The sequence below is a fragment of the Acomys minous genome, assembly GCF_964271855.1.
Source record: "Acomys minous genome assembly, chromosome: 11".
Taxonomy (NCBI): Eukaryota; Metazoa; Chordata; class Mammalia; order Rodentia; family Muridae; genus Acomys; species Acomys minous.
This window is the reverse complement of record NC_140492.1, coordinates 108,988,011-109,010,176: the sequence shown is the minus strand read 5'-3', so window position 1 is coordinate 109,010,176 and position 22,166 is coordinate 108,988,011. Positions and strand designations below refer to the sequence as shown.

The 22,166-nt window shown below is 40.7% G+C and overlaps 1 long non-coding RNA gene across 1 annotated transcript in view; it reads right to left on the bottom strand.

Annotated features, from left to right (window-relative positions):
- Window positions 1–5,498: 5,498 nt before the first annotated feature.
- LOC311609080 overlaps window positions 5,499–22,166 on the bottom strand; it is a 161,352-nt gene continuing 144,684 nt past the window's right edge. Inside the window, exon 6 of the long non-coding RNA XR_014783259.1 lies at window positions 5,499–5,812. This is a non-coding gene — a long non-coding RNA (uncharacterized lncRNA). The remainder of the gene's footprint in view (window positions 5,813–22,166) is intronic.

The window sequence follows — 22,166 nt, the reverse complement described above, 5'->3', positions numbered from 1 at the left end:
TAGGAGTCCTGTATAGTCACAAGGTAGCCTTTTCAGTCTCCATGATCTCCGCTACTAGGAGTCTCAGCTAGAGTCACCCTCATATCCTCCCAGGTGGCTACCCCATCGTTGGTCTCCAGCTTGTAACAGATGCCAAAGCCTATGCTTTCTTTTCTCTCAGGAAGCAGTGCAGTCTTCTGCCGTGAAGTTGTGGTGATCTGTTATGACAGCAGGAGATACTAATATGCTATGTGGTGAAATAAATAATTTAACTTGTCATTTTTTGTGTGTGAATGTTTTTGTACATGAGGATACCTTTCTGTGTATGCACCTTAAATATTTATCTTCTATAATAATTGACATTTCTTTCATTGGTGAGGAAATATGCATCTAAATTTATCTCTGGGAGAAGGTGCATTTCAGTGGTAGAACACTTGCCTATCACATGTTAGATGCTATGTTTAATGTCACACACACACACACACACACACAAAATTTCTTCTGATAATTACTTTACTTCTTTTCATTGCTATAGTATTATTTGAAATATTCACTTTAAGAACTTGTAAAATATAAAAGAATACCCAGAGAATTCCCTTGAGGAATGGGTTTCTTACTATACTGCCATGCCTGTCATGCATAATGAAATGAATACTCCTCAACTGGAAAACACAGAGTTCGTGAGAGTTCACACAAGTGTGATCCTGGCCTAGGGGCAGCCAGATGCTGTTTATCATCATGTGATTTCTCCACTAGAAGGCTAGCATGCCCATCCTAGGAAGGAGAGTTTCAGACAAGATGTGGCTACATTCTGCTCGAAAGATAGTGAGAACGTGGAAGCCTTTGGTAAACCCGAATTACTCTTGCTTGGCATTGGATGTTTTTGCCTTGTCATAAGCTTCAGTGTGCTGGACTATGTAGGCTGTACCTTTTAGAAAGTAAAAATTAAATGGGCATGCTTGGGCACAACTCTATGTCTTGTACTTCCAAAGGGCAGAAGCAGAAGGACCACAAATACATAGGCTGCCTGGGCTATAAATCAAATTTCTGGCTACCAAATTGGAGTTAGGACACTGCCTCAAAACAAACAAACAAACAAACAAACATAGAGACTTTAGCAAACATCTCTACTTTTGATGATTGTCCATAAAGCCACAATAATATAGCATACAACTAATGCCATATGCTTGCTCCACAGAGGCTCCACCATCACTTCTAGGCTCTGAAATCAAAATATAAGCAAAGTTGCTAGTGTCTTTTGTTACCCAACACTGTCCTTAGATTCAGCGTCCTTCTTTCCTCTGGAAATGAGCCACGGATTTATATTTTAAGTTCCCAGTGATGATTCATTTAATTATTAAAGCAATTCCTTCTCCTGATGAAAAGAACCTTTTGCTTAGAAGGTGGCATTTGTCACATCTATGAGCAAAGAGCTGCTTCAGGCAAAAGTCACTCTGGCCTCTGGTATACTGCAGGAGAACTATGTGAGTTCTGAATTCATATTTTCCATCCTCCATGGACAGGTGGACCGCTTACCCTTGAGCCTGTGACGACTCTTCTCTTTGTCTCTGTCCCTGCTTGATGTGCACAGTGAACGTTCATTACGAAACCTGCAGCATTGCTTCATTTGGCGAGGAGGGGAAAAGTTCTTCTCAGGATTGAGAGGTGGTGTATGTGGTTAGGAAAAACAGTGCACGTGATTGAGATCCAAGGGTCCCCAATATCCTATATGAAAAGTGTTTCCTTGAAATAGCTCTTAGCTTGAGGAAAGCTTTAAAGGAAAAAAAAAAGCGGCCCATTCAGTGAGGCAAAGGGTGACACCAAGAGTCACAACCTACAGACACACACTGGAACAATCCCCTCTTGAAGAATAGCCAGCCCGTTCTCTCAAAGATGCTATAAAAGAGGGACTGTTCTTGATGTTCTTGGTGTTCTATTCATTGCTGTTATCTGTTCAATGAACACTTACCCGTTTCTAGTCACTTTTGCTTTGTAGAACCATCTCCACATTCTTCAGCTCCCTCTGTTGCCTACAAGGCTGCCTGAAGAAGTGTGGAATTAATACTATGCAAATGAGCTGGCTTTCTCATTGCTTGTGTGGGGTCAATCTAAAGCATGCATTTCATGTTGGGTTATGGCTTTCTGTGGCAGGGGTATTTACAAATTATACACAGTGCTGCCGTATTTAAAAAAAATACTCTATTAAGGGCTGGAGATATGGCTCAGCAGTTAAGAATGCTGGTTACTATTCCAAAGGACCTGAGTTCAATTCCCAGCATCCACATGGCAGCTCACAACTGTCTATAATTCCATTTCAGGGGAGCTGGCACCCTCACGCAGACATACATGCAAGCAGAGCACTGATGTACAGGACATAAAAGTAAGTGAAATATTTTTAAAAAGCGAATGTGGAAATAAAAAAGGTATAAATAAATTAAAATATAAATAAAATATAAAATACTTTGTCTGTTCCTTTGTACCTGTCTCATTCCTTTATATATCCAGTGGTAACCCCATGACCTTAGAGTTCTGACTAAGCTCTGAAGTACAGATGTCAGAACACTACTGAGCATTGGCAGGAGTGTCCATGAACCAAGAAGGGCTCATGATGAGCTGAGTCCTGTAAGGCCAACAAGTTGTATGGTTAAACAGCCCCAGTGATAATTAGTAACACCAGGGCAGAGAACCTGAGTAACACCACTTCAGTGGACACACTGAATGAGAAAGGTAAGTCTGCGTTGATGTACTCTAAATTGGATGGGCTCTAAATTGATTGCAGGTCTATCAAGATCCACTCAGACACAACCCTGAAAGTCAGTAACAACAACAAAAGGAAGAGCAGAAAGAAAGAGAGAAAGAAAGAAAGAAAGAGGGATAGGAAAAGGAAAAGAAAGATAAGAAGAAAAAAAAATCTCATCCCCAAGGACCAGATTGCACACTCCGTGGGAAGGAAGCATGGCCTGAAATTAGTATTCATATGAATTCACAGACAATGGCAGATGGCATGGCCAGCTGATGAAGGCATGGAATATAAAAAAAGAGATCTGAAGGACAGGGAATATGTAGGGTTGAGGCACGAGCTTGGGCATACGGGAGTGGGCACAAAGCGTAGAAACCTTAATACCCACTGGAGGGTTTAAGAAAGAGGTTCTCAGCTGGGCACAGTAGAGCACACCTGGAATCCTAGCACTCGGGGAGGCAGAGGCAGAGGCAGGTGGATCTCTGTGAGTTTGAGTCCAGCCTGGTCTGCAGAATGTGTCTAGGACAACCAAGGCCACCCAGAGAAAATTTCTTGAAACACAAAACAAAACAAAACAAAAATGAAAGAAAGAAAGAGAGAAAGGAAGGAAATAAGGAAGGAAAGAGGTTTCTCAGTACCCAAGCAGAGAGCGTATTTTTGTCAGTTTGCATCAATCAAGCCTTGTACTGGTCCAACGGGAACGCAAACACGTGGCAGGCCAGGCATGAGACTCATGTCACGCCATCCCACGGGATAACTATCTGGTGCCATCATTAAATGTCCAGCTTATTAGCATAACCTATTAGGTGAAAACACACAACTCAGCTATTTCTCAAGAAGGAGAGCCAGTGTCTTTGTGACATAGTGAGTCCCTTGGGCTCCTTTCACTTTACAAAGGTTGGTTTGTTTTCACAGAAAGAGGCCTATACTAAGAGCTTGCCTTTCTGGAGAGTGAAACAGCAGGGTAGCCAATGTCCTCTTCGAGATGCTGTACATGCCTACACATGCCCTTGCATGTACGTGTGCATGCACTACATAAATACATACATACATACAAATATACATAATGACACGGCACTCACATACATACATTCTTTTTCACACACACACACACACACACACACACACAGAGAGAGAGAGAGAGAGAGAGAGAGAGAGAGAGAGAGAGAGAGAGAGAGAGACACTAGGGGCCAAGAGAAATACTTGGTACTCAGCTGATCTGCTTCTACTCCCTTACTATTTCCTTGCCCATGTCTGAGCATAACGAGCAGACTCTGCAGGGCAGCCAGAAGGAAGGACGGCAGTGGTGAGAAAGCAGGGCAGGCTTCAGCAGCTGAGAATAGAGGATTTGAAATCCACCCGTGGGAAAGGAAACAATGAGTAACAACTATAGTCCAAGCCCAGCTGCAGTGGCTGCTATTCATCCCATCCATTCTCCTTTTCTGTCGTAGGAAGGGAGGAGCCTGGGATTCAGGGCTTGCTGTTGCCTGAATGTATGTGAAAGGAATCTGTGGCACTGGGCTGAGCTGTGACCGGCTCAGAGCAGCCTAGATCTGTCTTCTCAGCGGCAGAATCCTGCTTTGCCTGCAGCATCACGGGACAGCCTACACCCAGGAACTGCCAGGGGTCAGGAGCAGCGAGTCATTTTGGCTGACAGGAGGCAGCTCTGGTGATCAAGGCTCATGACAGAAGCCTGCAGAGTGTCTGCATTTGCCTGCTGCAAGTCAGACACGTTGAAATATATGAAATATAAGCAAGTTGTTATCTCACAAATGGGGTTTTAAGCTCCAAACTTGGTGCATAGTCAACAGTTTTCTTGGTCATAAGGAAAAGATGCATGCTTTCCTTAATTTTGTCAGTTAGCCTTGGGCTTCTGAAAATATCATTAAGGGCAGAAGATGACCTGGTCTAGGACATAATTAATTGTCTCAATGAAGGAGGAGAAATATAAGAAACCCATGATGGGTTACACTAGGCTTGGACACATCCTTAAACCTAATGTAGGGATGCTGTACTTCAGGTTAAAAACCTTAAGATGAAACACAACTTCATCTTAGAAAGGGACCAAAAAAGTAAAAACATGAAACTTCAGTATGGGAAATTATTATTTGCAGCAGTTCATGGATTCTTCTTAAAACACACAAAGATATTCCAAATGTTGATTAAAATTCCAGATGTGTTTATGACCATGAGATTAACCCAATTCCTGGCTTTAAGATGCCATCAGAGGAAACATTGTCTTAAAGGGACACAGGCCTATTAGGCACAGGCACGGAGACTATCAGTGATGCAGTGCTTAAGAAGGGAGCTTTTTTTTTTTTTTAATTCCTTGCTATGTTCTTTTCCCATTAAATGGGACCATGAAGTACAAGCCAGTGAAAATGCTTTTCTGACTAAAACGTTTCAGCTCTTCTAAGTAATGTTTCCACTGTATCAAAGTACGCTCATCATGAAAATAAAGAGTTTCCGCGTGCCTGGAGCTCAATTATCAACTCAAAACTTTGTGTTTGTGGCAGTGTGAGAGGGCTTTTCAGGGGGGCAGTCATGTTTACAGCATAAATAGCCAGCTCTCAGCCTTCTCAACATTCTTTTGCAACCGAAAGAACGTATTTATCACTTGGGCTCTCCTCTAACGTTTTTTTCAGATACTTCATTATTGTTCACTTAGCTTTCCGATGACATCCTTCTTTTTAAGCATCCTTTCCCGAGCCCAGTGCTAAAGGAAACGGTCTAAGGAGAATAAGTTGAACGCGATTGGCGTCGGTCTTGTCTGGGCTGTTGTTTATGATTTGTTACCATCTGAAGCACTTTTTCAATACTGCAAGTTGCACCAGTAGCGAGTTAATTAAGCCTGGCCATGGCTCTGTGCCCAGTTCCATAGGCTTAGCCAGAGTGGCTGGATTTGAGCTGTAGCCTCAATGACAAGTATTTTATGGAGGGAAAAAAAATCTCGACAAATTCCTCAACTCAAATGCAAAGTACATTGTCTTCTTGTGGATCTACGGCTCTGTAACGTCCTTAAAACAAATGAAGTGAAACCTTGTTCCATGAGAACGATGCTTCTCGATTCTTCATTACTTCCCACAGTGATCACTTAAAGAGAAATTTTAAAAAACTGTGTAAGTTAATGTGAACCTAACTCCACCTGGAATTATCAGAACTTAAGTGGCATAACAATATTAAATATACAATTATTCTTGTTACCCAAGAGTAGCTTCTCAGGGACTCAGCAGATGTATACTGTGTCAAAGCAGCTAATTGCATGGACCAGAAAACTTAAAGTCTTTGCTTTACTCTACAAGAATTAGAATAATTGACTAAGCATCTGGGTCTTTGTCAAAAACAAACAAACAAACAAACAAACAAACAACATGGTAAGCCCTAGGAACAAAGTGTTAAATGAACAATATTCTCTTTGTATGGCGGTCCCACTGCACCTGTAGAGAGTTCATTGCCCCAAACCCATAGTACCAAGGTTTACTTGTACTTTTTCTTGCACACTCTTATCTGTAATAGTTTAATTCATAAATTAAACTCAGTAAGAGGTTAGCCATAGCTAATAACAAGATGGAAGGGTGAGTATAACGCTATAATTAAAGTTAGGTTAATGCGATCACTGTCTATCAATTAGCATATGGTACGCATACTTTCTACCGCAGTGTGAGCCGACCCGATGAGTTGAAATGAGGTGAATGACATAGGCACGGTGACACACTGTCAGGTTACTATGTAAACTGCAATAAACACGCACTTCAATATGTGAACAGCTCATAACTGAGATGGTTATTAAAGTGACAGATGGAAAGGTAGAAAATACGGTCTGATACCCTGCATAAGGGGAAGATCTGTAATTTCGGCAATATTCAGTGGAATGGCATAAGACTTTATTCCATCAGAATAGTATATTATTTAAAACTTATAATTAATTCATCACTGGAATATTCCGTGTATCCTTTCTGGCTGCAAGTCCACTATAGGAAGCTACTGAACCCATAGGTCAATGAGAGCCACTTTCCTGCGAGAAAGTGCAGTACGACTCTTTAAACTGTGTGTGGGATGAGACTAGTGAGGAAGGATGCTAACCAGGATAGGCCAGTTTGAAGCTGGTTTGCTTCCATCATGAATTAGACACAAGACTGCCTGAGAAAATTAATTGTTCGAAATCTGCTGACTTAGGTCGGTCCTTTTGTTGGAGTGCACAGAACTTTACAGCCTTAAAAAAAAAAAAGGTCGGCCTGTCTCCAAGGCAACATGTGCCTGCTAGTAAAAATGAAAGGGTGAAACACCTTGTAAAAATGTTGAGAAGCAGGAGAAACAGGGGTGGGAGCAACATGTGATGTAGATGGCGCCTGATACCAGTGCCTCTATAGACAGAGCTCTGTTGAGTTTTGCTCCATCTGACTCTATAAACAGAACCAGGGGGAAATGGCTGTCTTCTCTAAGGTTGTCCCATGCCCTATTCCAGGGCATTCCTTGACTCCACAACACTTCTGATGGATCATGCTTTAAGGAAAGCCTGGGGATGGGATAATTACATACGACATTTTAAGTAGAGTTAGGAGGCAACTAACAAATTCATTGAGCCTCTGATTTCTCACTCATGAAATAAGTATCGTCTTTCTACCCCCTTCCAAGGAAGCTGAAAAATTTTAAAGGTTTTACAGTGTAGTACAAATGGAACTTCATGTCCTGTCTGTTTTTCTAGCTCTGGCCTTAGTGCCGGCAAGCACATCCTTACAGCGTCTGCTGACACCTTTATCAGGGACGCTCTTGTGTCAGCTTACTAGATAACTTGATGACCGACTCTCCTCCAGTGGCTGGGCTAATGGGGCAAAAGAGGCGGGAGCATTTGATAAATTGTGATCCCTTTGAGAATGGAAACAATTCTCAATTCTGGAGGGGTGTTTCCTAAACAATTATGTTGATGAAATACGTTATTTATGTGCTTAAATATAACCTCAAATCTTTGAATAGTGAAATTATTTTCAAAACAACTGGAGGCTGAAAGTACAGCAACAAAGGAAATGAAAAGATCAGATCTCATGTCTTCTTTTAGAGGGACAATGACAAATTATTTCCTTGAGGGCTTTAGAGTTAGCTGGTGATAGATAATGAATGGAGTTTTCTCCAAATCTACAAATCTAACGTGACTGCATCTGGAGGTCAGCTAATAGAGATTAAGTGCACCATGATGATTAATATTGATCGCCAAATCAATGGGTTTAGAATCATCACGGAACCTAAATCTCTGGCACACTTGTAAGGGAGTGTCTAGAGCAATGGTTGTCAGCCTGCGGGTTGCAACCCCTTTGTGGTTCACATATCAGACATCCTTTCCATTAGATGTTTACATTATGATTTGTAACAGTAGAAAAATTACAATTACCTAACTATGTTACCTTATCTTTCTACAGATCATGTCTATCTTTTGTACCTAAGATGTATACTGTTGTGATAAAAATAGACTAGAAATTGATATGACCATGATTTGATCAACTAACAATTAACTTGCATAACTTATTTATCCTAAACAGCCTGCAATAGCACTCGTATTATGATTGTATATAGATACAATACCACACATTAGAGTAGAAAATATATATATATAATGTGTGTGAAGAATAATCTTACATTTGAATTCTATACCACTGTATCTAAAATTAAACTTATTTTACATCTATATACAAAATTATATACCAGTGAATTAAAAATAACCTTGTGAGTGACAATTAAGACAATAAATCAAGGAGTAGATTCATTAATCTACTTTTTGTTCTATCTTCCCTATATATTTCTATATTCTCTTTTCCTTTTTTTTTTAACCCTATCTACAAACCTAAGAATAGAAGATAAAGGAAAAGAGAGATGTTTTCTTCTAGGCTGCCAAATACAAGTATCTGAAACACTAAGAATGTAACATTTACATAATTCCTGGTTGTATCATGGTTCTTCTTGCTGTAGGTAGTTTACTGTATATATGTGTAATAATAAAAATGTATATGTATAAAATTAAAATTTTGTTTATAAAATTACAATTATAAAGTAGCAATGAAAAAAATCTTATGCTTGGGAGGGTCACCACAACACGAGGAACTGTGTTTAAAGGGTCACAGTATTAGAAGGTTGAGAACCACTGTTCTAGATAATGTCAACTGAGGTGAGAATGAGATGAGAGATGATCATAAATGGTACCATCTCATGGGCAATAGAAGAGAAGATAGGAAATTGAACAGCTGCTCATCATTCTGTGTGTGCTGCCTGCACATGCAATGATGTAACCTTCCCTCCCAAGCTCCTGCCTCTGTGACCTTCCTGCCATGATGGACTGTGTCTGCAAATGCAAATGCAAATGAGATGATTTTGTCAGGCACATCATTGCAGCAGCAGGAAAAATAACCAAGATGGAAGTAATTGGGGTGAAATTGGGCTACAAAGGTAAGACCGTAAGCCAGCACTTGGGAGTGCATGTAGCTAGAAAAAGCTCTGAGAGCACATACTCTGCAAGCCAAGGAGACAGAGGCCTTGCAGGAGACTAACCCTACAAGCGTTTTACTTTTGAATGTTCAGTCCCAGATTAGGAAAGGAAATAGGTTAACCTTGTTTGAGCACATGGCTTAAAAATAATACATCTGAGTGGTTTCTTGTGAGTTTGATGGTTGTGGGGCCCTTCCGCTAAGTAGCTCACACTCTGCTTACCAGAGAAGACTGGATCAATGTGAAGAAATATGTCTACCAATTGCAAGGAATACAGCTAAAATGGTGCTTATTTCTCATGAAAGCAACAGAAAAAAAAGAGACATACCAAAACAAAAACTTGAAGTTACTTTTCCTTTGTATGAGTGAAGACCAAGAGATACTGTCTTTTGACTGAATATAAGTTCATTTTGCTATTACTACCACACCCTCAGAGCAAGGTACCTAAAGCAAATTCCTGTACCTTCCTGCTAGGCCCCACTCCCAGACACCATCAACAGGAACAGAAAAAAAGGTCACATTGATGGTCATATCTTATAGATTGGGTCAGTCCTATCTGGGGAATCTTCTGGAGTCTTGAATTCTCTTACCTCAAAAATGTCTCCTTTAATTAGTCAACACTTTAAATGTGATATTAGGCACTTCTGTTTTCAAAGATTGATACATTTTTATTTCATGTGTTTGAGTGTTTTGTCTGCATGCATGTGTGTCTACCATATGTGTGTCTTGTGTCCAGGGACGTCAAAAGAGGGTGCTTAAGTCCCCTAGAACTGGGATTTTTGGTAGTTGTGAATTACCATGTGGGCTCTGAGAATCAAACCCAGGGCCTCTGCAAGAGCAGCAGTACTCTTAACCGCTGAGCCATCTCTCCAGCCTTGGTATTAACATTGTCTTTAGTTTTGGAGCCATATGCTGAAATATTTCTATATAAAATCATTTGGCTGCACTTACTTCAGAAGCCAGAGAGAGCTTTGTAAATAGAAATCATAGATATAAATCTGGTAATAAATGGACACTTGTGAAGTTTCACCACTGGCACAAAGACATTCATTATAGACTAGTCTCAAACTTTAAATAAATTTGAAATTTTCAGACATGATTTTTTTCTTCTTTCTGAACAAAGGACCTTGAGAGTGTGAATCACCTACTCTAAAATGCCAAGGCCCACTCTCAATGCCACTAACTTCACCCTTCTGAAGTTTGTCCTTGTCGCCACATCACTGCTCTTATTATACTTAAGTACTGTTTCTGTGCAACAATCCCTTGAGTAAGGCCAAAATCTATTGCCATACTGGGGATGTTCAAGGCAGTTTTCCCAGAGCCACAGTTCTCATCTTGCGTTTAGAAGTGCACCTGGCTGCCTCAGAGGAAGGATAGCAGGTTTCCAAGAAGAGACTTGATACCCTATGAACATATACAGGGGGAGGTAATCCCCTTCAGGAATAGTCATAGGGGAGGGGAATAAGGGGAAAATGGGAAGGAGGGAGGAATGGGAGGATACAAGGGATGGGATAACCACTGAGATGTAACAAGAATAAATTAATAAAAAAAAAAAACCTTTGTTTTGTTTTTGCATTAAACTTTTATTTTTAGTTCATAACTGTTAGCTCCCAGCTATGGATCCAAGATTGAAATATTGGTTCAGGGTCAAAGGTTACTACTCTCAAAATAATTTCTTTTCTTTTTTTCTTTCTTTCTTTTTTCTTTTCTCTCTCTCTCTCTCTCTCTCTCTCTCTCTCTCTCTCTCTCTCTTTTCTGATTTCCAAACCATTGCTACTTCCTGTCTTTCCTTTTTCATCTTCAGTAATCCGTCAGGACAGCCTTGTGTTTGGTTCCCTGTAATTACACCCTACACTCCTCTTCTCCTCCAGATTCTTTCAGGGAGGTGAGAGGTGACGTTGGCTTCTCAGCTGTCTACGGACCTATCCTTGTTTTGCAAACCTTCGTTTTAAACCAAGCTCCTGCTTCCCACATATCATAAAAATATGGCAAGTTCATTTAGTTAATTGAATTCTTAATGTTCTCTCCTCCACATTCCCACCATGGATACATTTAAACATAAACACACAGAGAACAGAGGGGAGAAAGTGGGGAGGGAGAGGGAAGGGAACCGGGGAGGAAGGGAGAGGAGAGAGGTGATGAAATGACACAATGAGTCTGAAGTTGTTCTTTGATGCCCCACATAATTTTCCATCCATGGACTCAGAGATTGATATTCTGAATTGTTAATTAGAACTGCCCAAACCAAACCAAACCAAACCAGACCAGACCAGACCAGACCAGACCAAACCAAACCAAACCAAACCAAACCAAACCAAACCACACCAGACCAGACCAGACCAGACCAGACGAGACCAGACCAAACCAAACCAAACCAAACCAAACACAACGACATGAAAATCCTGTCACCAACTGAAAGTTCTAGTTTAGTTACTAAAATGTTTTGTGTGTCAAGCTTTCGAACACGGCACAAATGGAGCACTAGAACTTAATGGTTTTTTTTTTTTTTTTTGTCTCTTTAAGACGTGGTGTTCTTTGGAGACATAAGGGAAAGGTTTTAGATAAAGGAGTTTCCCCTCAAAGGCCATATGTTCAGCATCAACGTGGAGGCTGCTATGACAAGTAGGAGGGCGCACTGTCACATCATGCTGTCCTCGAGAATCCAAAAGAACAGTTCGTAGCCCTGACGATGACAGCTACTAGGTTTTGTTTTTTTATTTCTTCCTCTAATCCAGTGTCCTCTGAAATCATGTACCCGTGTGAGGTTTGTTCGGGACACGAGATAGTTTCCTAGTAACAACTGAATTCTCAAAACAGAAATCAAAAACTCACTGTATGTATTCCAGATGAGCGACCGCGTTTATTGAATATCCTTCCAAAGGGAGCAGTTTGATTCTGACTTTATCCTTGGTGCTTATTTTCATTTGGCCGTTTATCTCAGAGAAGGAAGATTATTAAGATCAGCCAGTGACTAATAAAATGTTAAGCATTCTCTGATACACAAATTACACGGGGGGCACTGAGTAGCTTTGTAAGTTGGTGTTAAGTAGTGGGCGGGGCGGGGGTTGGGGAGGGGCGGAGTCTGATAAGGAACATTGCCCATGAGAGAGGAGTTTCTTCCTAGGATGGATGTGCTTGGGAAAAGAGCTCGGGGGACAGTCATCTGGCTTCTTGTGATAAAGTTGCTGAAGGAAGGCTTCCTTCCTGAAGTGCAGCCCACACCTTCCTGCTACATCTCAGTGTGCACGGGCTGACATTTCTCCCTCATAACCAACCCTCCTTCTTCCCTATTTCCTTTGTTTCAGGCCCGGAAGAAGGGGAGCCCATTAGTCACTCGCCTTCACTCAGACACATGGAGACAGACGCTTTGGGTCTAAGCTAAATAGGAGCCTCGTCTTCAATATTTACTCTGAAGGCCCTGACTTCTCATCCCGCCATGTCTACCCCTGTCTTGCCTACATGCACTTCTAAATGTAAGATTTTAAATAGAAAAAACACAGTACCTTAAGTCCCAAACCGTGTTTAAGTGGTTGCTCTTATCTGTCATCTTAAAGCATTGTCTTATGTGTCTTTAGGACTGCGAGGCTTACGACAATCCTTGGGATCTACCACAAGCCTGAAAACCCAACGCATGCAGGCCCCACAAGCTCACAAGCTTTATGAGATACTTGCAACTTTCCTATCTTAAAATTGTGAGTTCCTTCCTGAGGTAGTACGTTAATTTAAGTGCTGAAATTTTTAAAGGCAAAATTTGGCATTTTTTTCCTTATTATTTTTAATGAGAAACCACCGCATGACTGTCAATCATTATCCTCAGGCCCTTACCTGGTGGGTTTTATCATGTGACACAGGTGGATTTCAGTCTTTCAAAAGTTTTTTTTTTTTTTAAACTTTCCCCATCTTTAGTTTTTTATTTCTCTCATTCATTTTCTTTTAGTATTTGAATGTTCTTATGGTTGGGCATGACAGTTTTCTTAAAGTTTACTAAGTAATTAATTTATTTGTCATTGTAGGGTGTGTGCACGCGTGTGTGCACTCCTATGTATTTTCACATGTAAGTGAAGAACAGAGGACAACCTTGGGGAGGTAGCTCTTTCCTTTCACCATGTAAGTTTGGGGGATCAAACTCAGGCTGTTAGGCTTGTGTTGAAAGCGCTTTTCACTGCTGAGCCATCTTGACAGCTCCAGACAGTCTTTCCTCCTCCTCCTTCTCCGCCTTCTTCTTAAATCCTTCACTTTACATCCCTTTTGTGCTCTCCTCCCTCATCGTCTTCCTGGTCCACACCCACTCCCTCATCTTCCCTCACTCCATCATCCCTTCTCCTTCCCCCCCTAGTCCTCAGAAAGGGGGAGCCCTCCTCCCCTGTTATCTGACCCCAGCCTATCAAATCCCATCTGGGCTGCCTGCATTCCATCCTCTTCTGTGGCCTGGCAAGGATGCCTGGGCAAATAGAATAGACACGGGAAGTGGTTGAAGAGAAGGAACAGGACAGGATCCTATCATAAATGTCTGCTGAAAGACTCTATAAATGCCCACTGAAAGACTCTACCCAGTAGGGGATCGAAGCAGATGCCAAGACTCACAGCCAAACTTTGAGGTGGAGCACAGAGGGTTTTATGGAAAATTTGGAGGAATATAAGGACCTGAAAGGGATAGGAACACCATAAAGAGATCAATGGAGCCAACAAATCTGGGTCCCGGGGGGACCACAGAGGCTGATGCACCAACCAAGGACCACGCATGGTGAGGACCTATACCCTCTCTGCTCAGAAGTAGTAGATAGGCAGCACAGTCTCTTTGTGGGTTCCATAATATGGGGACTACGGTCTACCTCTGACATGGACTCTGGTGCCCACTCGTTGACCACTTTTTTTTTAATTGCTCCTAGAAGCTTCTGGATTTACATTTGGATTTAATTAATATTATCACTTCTCTTTTGATTATTTTTTTTTACTCTGAAGCATTGATTTGGACACTAAACATAAATAAAAGGTGTTGGGGATGGTTCTTACCTAAGAGTCTTGATGACAAGTCTTACTGCAGACCTGTGAAGTCACTTCACTCTTCCATTCCCAGGAAGACACACACACAAGCATGGCTTCCTAAAACTCTCTCCATTTGGGCTTTTGGAATGAACCAAGATCAGAGCGATAAAATGTGCTAGCCTGGGATTAGCCTTCAGAAGCCTGAAAACCTTTTTTCAGAGCCATTCAGGGCATTATGGCCACCAGTGTAGAAACTTAGGAGCTGTGTGTAGGTGAAAATGGAGAAATTGGCATCTTAGAGGGTGCTAGAGCAGGCACGTTTGACATCTTCCATCTCAGATCCACTCTCATGAATCTTGCCTTTGCATTGTCATAATTTTCTCACAAAGCATGGACGGTGACTCCTGGGACTAAGAGGGAAGACAGTTAAGGGATTTTTTTCCCCCAAGTCCATTGGTAAATGGCTGGATGGTCATTCAGACCTTGTCCACTGCCCTTCCCACTCGATCCCTTCACCACAGGCCTGTTCACATAGCTCATGGCACGTTTTTCTTAGATAGATCCTTTGGACAGGGATGATGTTCATTAGTTCTAATACTGGCAAAGACTACTGCTTCCTTTCATAAACACCCGTACAACTCTAAGGGCCAAAGTAATTTGTCCAATGGACTAGGAGAAGGCCAGAAACACACCAGACTGTCTTCATATTACTGTTAAATGCTACCCACGTGAAAGCTGCCTGAAGGAAACTGGTTTTTGCAAGAATTAAGACTCCTGATAACTTTGTGTGTCATTAGTAGACAATTATTTTTGTTTGTTTTGTTTTGTTTTAGCATAGTAGCAGAAGAAATCTGTGGAGGTACTTAGCCTGGATTGGGAATTTTCGTCTATAGTACACTACTCATCTGACTAAAAGGAAGATGGCTGCATGGGAATACCACCATCATCTGAAGCCACAGAAGCGGTAGAGACTAGCTATTGAGTTATGCGGGAAGTGTCCCAGTACATTTTTTATTTTTCACAGTTGGGTTGAAAACACAACTTTTAATATGACCTGCCTCTCCTCGGTGATCAATAAGTGCTCCTGGATCAGACCCAGGTGGTGAAAAGAACTGCTGACGTAAGCATCCCAATTACCCTAGATCATTATCATCTCCTGTGGAAGGAAATCCCAGCCTCATGAAGATTTGAAAGGGAGCAGGAAATTGCTCTGGAGGACCACACTGCAAAAACTTCCACAATAAAAGAAAAGGAAAAGAATATTTGAAGTTTTGCATGTCGCAACTTTTCAAAAATTTTAGATGAATTGGTGCCCATTAGAGTATGCTCCCTGAAAATTCAAATTAAAACACGTAATCATAATACTTCATTAAGGCTTGTGATCATTAGTGGAAATGTTTATGTCATGGATTATTTTGAAACACATCAGTGTGTGAAGTTCTACAATACTTACAGAATTATTAGACTTTGAAGCATAATTTAATATAATGGGAATTGGGCTTAAGAAAAGAGACAGACTTGAAAAGAAAATGAGGCATAGAACACAGCTTTATAGTTTGAACTGAAGCTTTCAATAGCAACCTCTTAAACAAAGTGCTTCTTAGAAATTTGCTACGTGTAAAGTGACAGTATTTGGAGGCAAAAGCTAGTATCTCATGGGATAACTAGATCATTTAAACGTAAGATATCAAGTAAATTGAATATTTATGTTTTAAACAAAATTAAACCCAGGCATGTTCTTTCCTCTGCAGAAAACGTACTCTCAGGGCTCACCAGAAAAATCTGGTTAACACTGCATTGCACTCATCTGTTCATTTTGGTAATTTAAATGACGTTTTCTTCATTTTTTTCCCATTTGGTTTGCCCTAAGAAAAACTTCTCAAGAAAAAATGAGAAGTCTTTGGAACTCATTAAACTTGTAAAATTTTTACCATATGGAAAAGCAATATTAAAAACTGGCAGCCAACTGATAGCTCCTTTGCAAATATCACTGTAGCTCAAAGAAGTCTGATTCCCCTGTGAAAACCCCAGGGATCATCGAAAGAATAGGAGAGTTATTCAACACACACATCAGGGCACAAGACCGACCGCCATACATCACACCAAGTATATACACATCTTCCTCAGAGGGGTGATGGGTACCCAAAACGAAGTTTCAGACTCAGACCTAATTTCAGCTTCCATATATCAAATATTTTGCTTGTGAAATCAAAAATCACAATATGACGGCATAAGTGGATTCCTGGAAACTGAAAGACATAGATTTCTGAGGATTTTCTGATGCCCAGTGTGTCTGTTCCATTTTAGATCCACAGAAATTTCTTCTATAGGGAAGGAGTGTATGGCTCTACTTTTTGGGTCACGAGTTTAACCACTGTCGGAGGGAATTTTCAAGCAATGAGCTTGTACTGAGTGTCTGTTACCTGAATAAAATTTGAGTTTCTCCCATTCCCTTCTGGATGAAGAAGTATGTCTCTAGCTTCTCTTCTCTTCTCTTCTCTTCTCTTCTCTTCTCTTCTCTTCTCTCCTCTCCTCTCCTCCACCTCCTCCTCCTCATCCTCCTCCCCCACCCCCATGACTGTCTCACCCACGTGAACAAAACATGACAGCAAGGAACCTACACCTCCCACAGTAATGGTTTTCCTGCCTACATGAACTATAGACAGCAGTTCACGTTAAAAAGAACATACGGCTCTCACCTTTCACTAAAGAAATGCGTTGTTTGCAGTAGAGGGGAGATTGTTGTGGAGTCCATAGCTAGTCAAAATAGAGAGGTTCAACCACCATAGGAGCCCAGCCCCAACTAGGGAATCTATACCAGATACAACAGGAAATCATGAAGTAGAGGGCAGAAAGTTTGTAAAAGCCAGAGGACCAGATGTGAGGTAATGCCATCTAGACCTGACAGAGAAGCCATGCTTATAAAAATCACAACAATATGACGGCATAACCAAGAGTTATAGAATGACCACACCAGTCAACATAGCCAACTTGCATGGGGGAAGTTTTCCAAGGGCCCTAAATGAAAAGCCACAGGCAGTGGATGGCTGCTGAAGGGTGTAAAATGAATCTTCCCTATGGAAAAGCACTGACAGGGATCTAATTCTAAGTGGTCAGCCCTAAACATATGTACATATGATCAACACTGAGTCAAATCAGTAGGAACTCTTCATGCATATATATATATATGGGAATTGGGGGACATGGGAAGTTAGAGGGAAAAGAGGATGGAGTTGAAATAATGTAAATATTGTATTCATTTTTGAAATTTTGTAGGACTAAGAAACCATTAATTAAAAAAAAAAAAACCCAAAACTTGACAATAATGCCTGTCTACAGAGCAATTCAGCATTGTGAAGATGAACTGGAAGTTGATGCGAAATTTAGTGGTAATTTTTAGGAAGGAAGGGAATCCATATATGGAATTAGTTGCTTTCACAGCATTGAAAATAGACTCTACTGTGGGGTTTCTGAAACCCAACTGTCTCCAAAGGATGAGACTGAGTGAAAGTAAGAAGCCAACCACACAGTTCAAGAGCTTAGGAATTGCACATTGGCTGTGGCCCAAGCTTTAAGCCACTCCTGGCACAGCCCTTGGCTTGATAGCCACAGAGCAACTCCAAAATCATACTGGGAGTAAAAGAGAATCTTCCTCCTCTCCACCCCTAAATTCAAGGTTCTTGTTTTCCAAGAGTGTGGATTCTAGTATCATTTTTTTTTTGTTTCTACTGTCAGTGCCTCACAGTAGAAACATCAGAACTGTAGTCTCACTCTGAGTAAAATTTTTCAGAGAGTGCAAAGGACTCACTAAACCCATGTCACATGCTATTCTCAGCTGTAAGACGCTGAGAAACACATGTTAATTTCAGACTCTGAATTAAAGGGGCATGCATGACAAGCTAAATTCATTGTCCACTTAGTACGAGTCAACACTCTCTTTTTGTACGCTGGGTTTTTTAACCAACAGAGATAACAAATGCATAATTGCACCTACTGTGATCAGCCAACTACACAAAAAAGGAGGTCACAGTTAAAAGGGGGGATGTCAGGCCTACCCTCCACAGTCACTGCTAGCAAGTATTCATCCCCTCCAAATTTCAGTCATATGCTTATTTTGAAGTCCTGTGATGTGCGAGTAAACTATAAAGTTATGCACTCAAAACATATGTCATGTGAAATAGAAGGGTAAAAGAAAGAGGAAACATCTGTATTAAATATACCAATACACACATATAGAAATCATTGCTAATTACCCTGGTACTCATTTCTACAAGGCAGAAGTTGGCATTTTACATTTCCTTAGTGCTTAGATATCTCATACTTCCTTCATATGTGCAGGATTTTCACATCCTTGCCATGTACATGGTAGTCACTGAAATCTTCACTAGTGAAGAATCTGAGCTGGGGATGTTTTATTGGATTGCTGTAGTCTTCCGACCTCTTTTACCCCAAAGATTTACAATACTGGGGATGTTTCTGAGGAGCCAATAAAGCTTGAATAATATCAACTGTGTTTCCCAGGGATAATCACAACAATTCATTCCAACCAACAGAATAACTGACACATGTGCCCATTGTTTTAGGCACTTGAGTAGCTTGGAATTATGCCATATTCACTGAAACATTCTGTCTCTCACTGTCTTGCTGTGTGTCTTTGTCTCCTGAGTGATAAGATATCTTAGTAGTCCAAAGTCAGTGATAAGAACGAATTTTTGTCAGTTGGGTATTTTATACTGCAAACGTGGATTTGGATACTTTACCTTCCTCTCTTTATTTCCTTTCCGTGTGTATTTCGGTCACGTGTCCTCAGAACTTATTACAATATAGGTGCCATTTATAAGTTGGCCTCTGCAGATTCTCACTTAAATGGACTGTAAGAACATGCTAAGGTTTTAAGTAAGAGACAACTCAGAGCCAATTAATAACCCTGAAGCTCTGTGATCTTTTATCTAATGTGTATTCCTCCTTTCTACATGGCCATGGGTCGTTCTGCTAAGAGAAATTGAGTAGTCCACCGTTGCAGAATCATCGCAGCACTATTTCCTAGTTTATTCCTCCTCTTGCTCATTGAAGGAACCCTTAGATTGTAGACTCATTTAGATGTGAGGAGTGGCTGAAGAGCCATGATATCTCATCTTGCTGACTCAGATCATGCTTTATTAAATTTAAAGCTTTGGCTTAATCTTATTTGCATTTATATAGATCAAGTAGACTATTGTAAACTTCTTACCTCTTTTATTCTCGGAATACCAGTTAAACCACTACCTTGTGAAGATCTGTAAGTCAAGCCATTCTGAGTACTATGGCCTCCTTGGATACCATACTCACCCTGTCTTAAGTGGTGCAATGATATGGTTACCATGGATCTCATTGGTCTCTTTGAAATGTGATGCTTTGCAGCACACCACACTCCATTCCTGGCCTTTACTTGATGATTCCATATCTGATACTTCTTCTATCAGAGTGTTTCTTAGTTCCTTAGTGGGCTATGTCCCTTTTGAGAGGAAATAAGATTGTTTAATGTGTTCACTAGAAACCAAAACCCTAAAAATTTAAACCTCATCGCATATAGATAACCTGCTGTAGATTAATGCCTGTGCCTCCACTACCAAATTCATAGTGAAGTTTTTACCCATGAAGTGATGGTGGAGTTGTGAAACTGGCTTTTGAGATGTAATTGGGAAATAAGTACAGAGAACACATGAATACGATTAATTGTTTCATAAAGGAAGTATTAAATACATCCCTTGTCTCCTTAACTTGTTAGGGCACAACAGGAATGTACTGTGTAGGGTCCTAGAGATTGGCTCTTACCAGACTCTCTCTGCCATCCTTTTAATCTCAGAATTCTGGAGGATGTGAAGTCCGAGTTATTGCACACACACACACATATATATATATATATATATATATATATATATATATATATATATATGTTCGGCCAAACCAAAACTAAGAGATCCTGATTTCATTTGGTGCTAGAAGTGGAAACTTCTGTGTCTGGAAGCTCTAGTACTCTGAAGGGGTGAGGCGCACAGCCTTCATGACTTGTCTGCGTGACACCCCCCTGCCCCCTTTCTTAAGTTCATAAGTAACATGAAATGGAAGGACAACTATAGAACAGGTGAAAACATAACTAATACACTCCATTTCTAAAGCATTTAAAAATGTTAATGTATCCACTTTACACGCTGATTGTAGCCCCCTCCCTCCTCTTCTCCCTGTCCCATCCTCCCTCCCTTATCCCCCTCCCCTAGTCCTCAGAAAGGAGGAGCTCTTCTCCCCTATCATCTGACCTCAGCCTATCAAGTCTCACCTGGACTGCCTGTCTCCTCTTCCTCTGTGGCCTGGCAAGGCCACCCCACCAGGGGGAAGTGATCAACAAGTGGGCGCCAGAGTCCATGTCAAAGGCAGCCCCTACTCCCCATATTACGGGACACTAAAGTATTTTTCTTATATTTCTGCTTATCTTTTTCATTAAACACACAAAAAGACAAAAACATTTATTTTAGGTTCTTTGAGCTGAGCGTGAGTTTCTTTATTTCAGTTGTCTTGACTCCCCTGAAGCTAATAAAAGAGGAAGAGTTAAGCCCTTACAAGCAAAGGGCAATATTTTTCTGCCACAGAAAGAGGCCCGAGCACCAGAGCTTATATTACCATCTTCAAGGATGATTCTTCTGTCCTGTGTTCTCTGAACTAATTTTTCTCCCACATTTTCCCCTCCAAACTCACCAGAAACCTGGTTTCCCTGCACGTGAAATACTGAGGCTACCTCCTACGGTTCCCTGAAGTACTACAGTGAGTTGATGCACTTTGGTTACATTTCACAGTGGTAAGGTGCCAATTTGTATTTTACCCCTTGCCACTGTGGCAACTTGGTTTGAACATACTTCTTTTCTTCCTCTCACATTATCAGGAGACAGTTTGCCACTCTTGGCATAGTGGATCTTCAAGAGGACCGAGACTTCATCCATTCTACTGTCCAATTTAATCAATTAGCCTTGGTTTGGAGGACTTGTAGGAGCAAGTGTTGGAAGTATTTCAAAAGTGCCAGACTGGGAGCTGGAGCTTAACAGTGATATTTAAAATTCCTGCTCCTGTGTGTAGATGCATCGGTAAAACACTACCAGGCATCAAACGAGCGGTTTAAAGACATTGTACCAAGAAGGCTCTCTATTTGTCAACTCACTAGAAATTCCCTATTTGTGACTTCAACTTATGGGAACCCAGCAAGAGATATAAGACAGAAGAATAGTCTTCAGAATGTGTAATCTGTAGTCAAAATCCACAAACCCTATTTCACTAATGTTCCCTCTATTGGGCATGAAATATGTAGAAAGTACTAAAAGAGTAAAATAAAAATTAAATTATTTATTAATAAAATTTACTATAATATTCTTGTAGCTATCGCTTTGAGTTATTAATCAAGCCTTTTAATTACTGTTTAACTTTCATATATTATCATTAGGCTCAACTCTCTTTATTGAGTACTCAGTTTCTTTACCCTGATCACGGAAATAAAGAAATCATTTAAATCCAATCAATGACAGCATTTTATTTGCTCTGGGATTGTTCTACTAATGGGCATGTTATTCAAGTCAACCAACCAGAGAGATTTGTCACTGGTTCCTGTATTTACTGAAGTGGAAAGAATATTCTTGTCCCTTGAAATACATGTGTCACCTGTATCAACGCAGAGCTATAGCAAATCATTTTCTTGCTGTAGGGAGGAGGACTACTTTAGTAAGGACAAATGGAGCCAAGTGGATTTTAGCTCAACCATATTCTCTCTCTCTCTCTCTCTCTCTCTCTCTCTCTCTCTCTCTCTCTCTCTCTGTGTGTGTGTGTGTGTGTGTGTGTGTGTGTGTGTGTGTGTGTTTCTCTTTCAGGCTGAAAAATTTCAAATGCAGAGCTCACTTTAGTGAGTGGAAAAGGAAGATTGCTGATAAAATATTAGTAAACTCATGTCATTGAAAGCATGACCTTT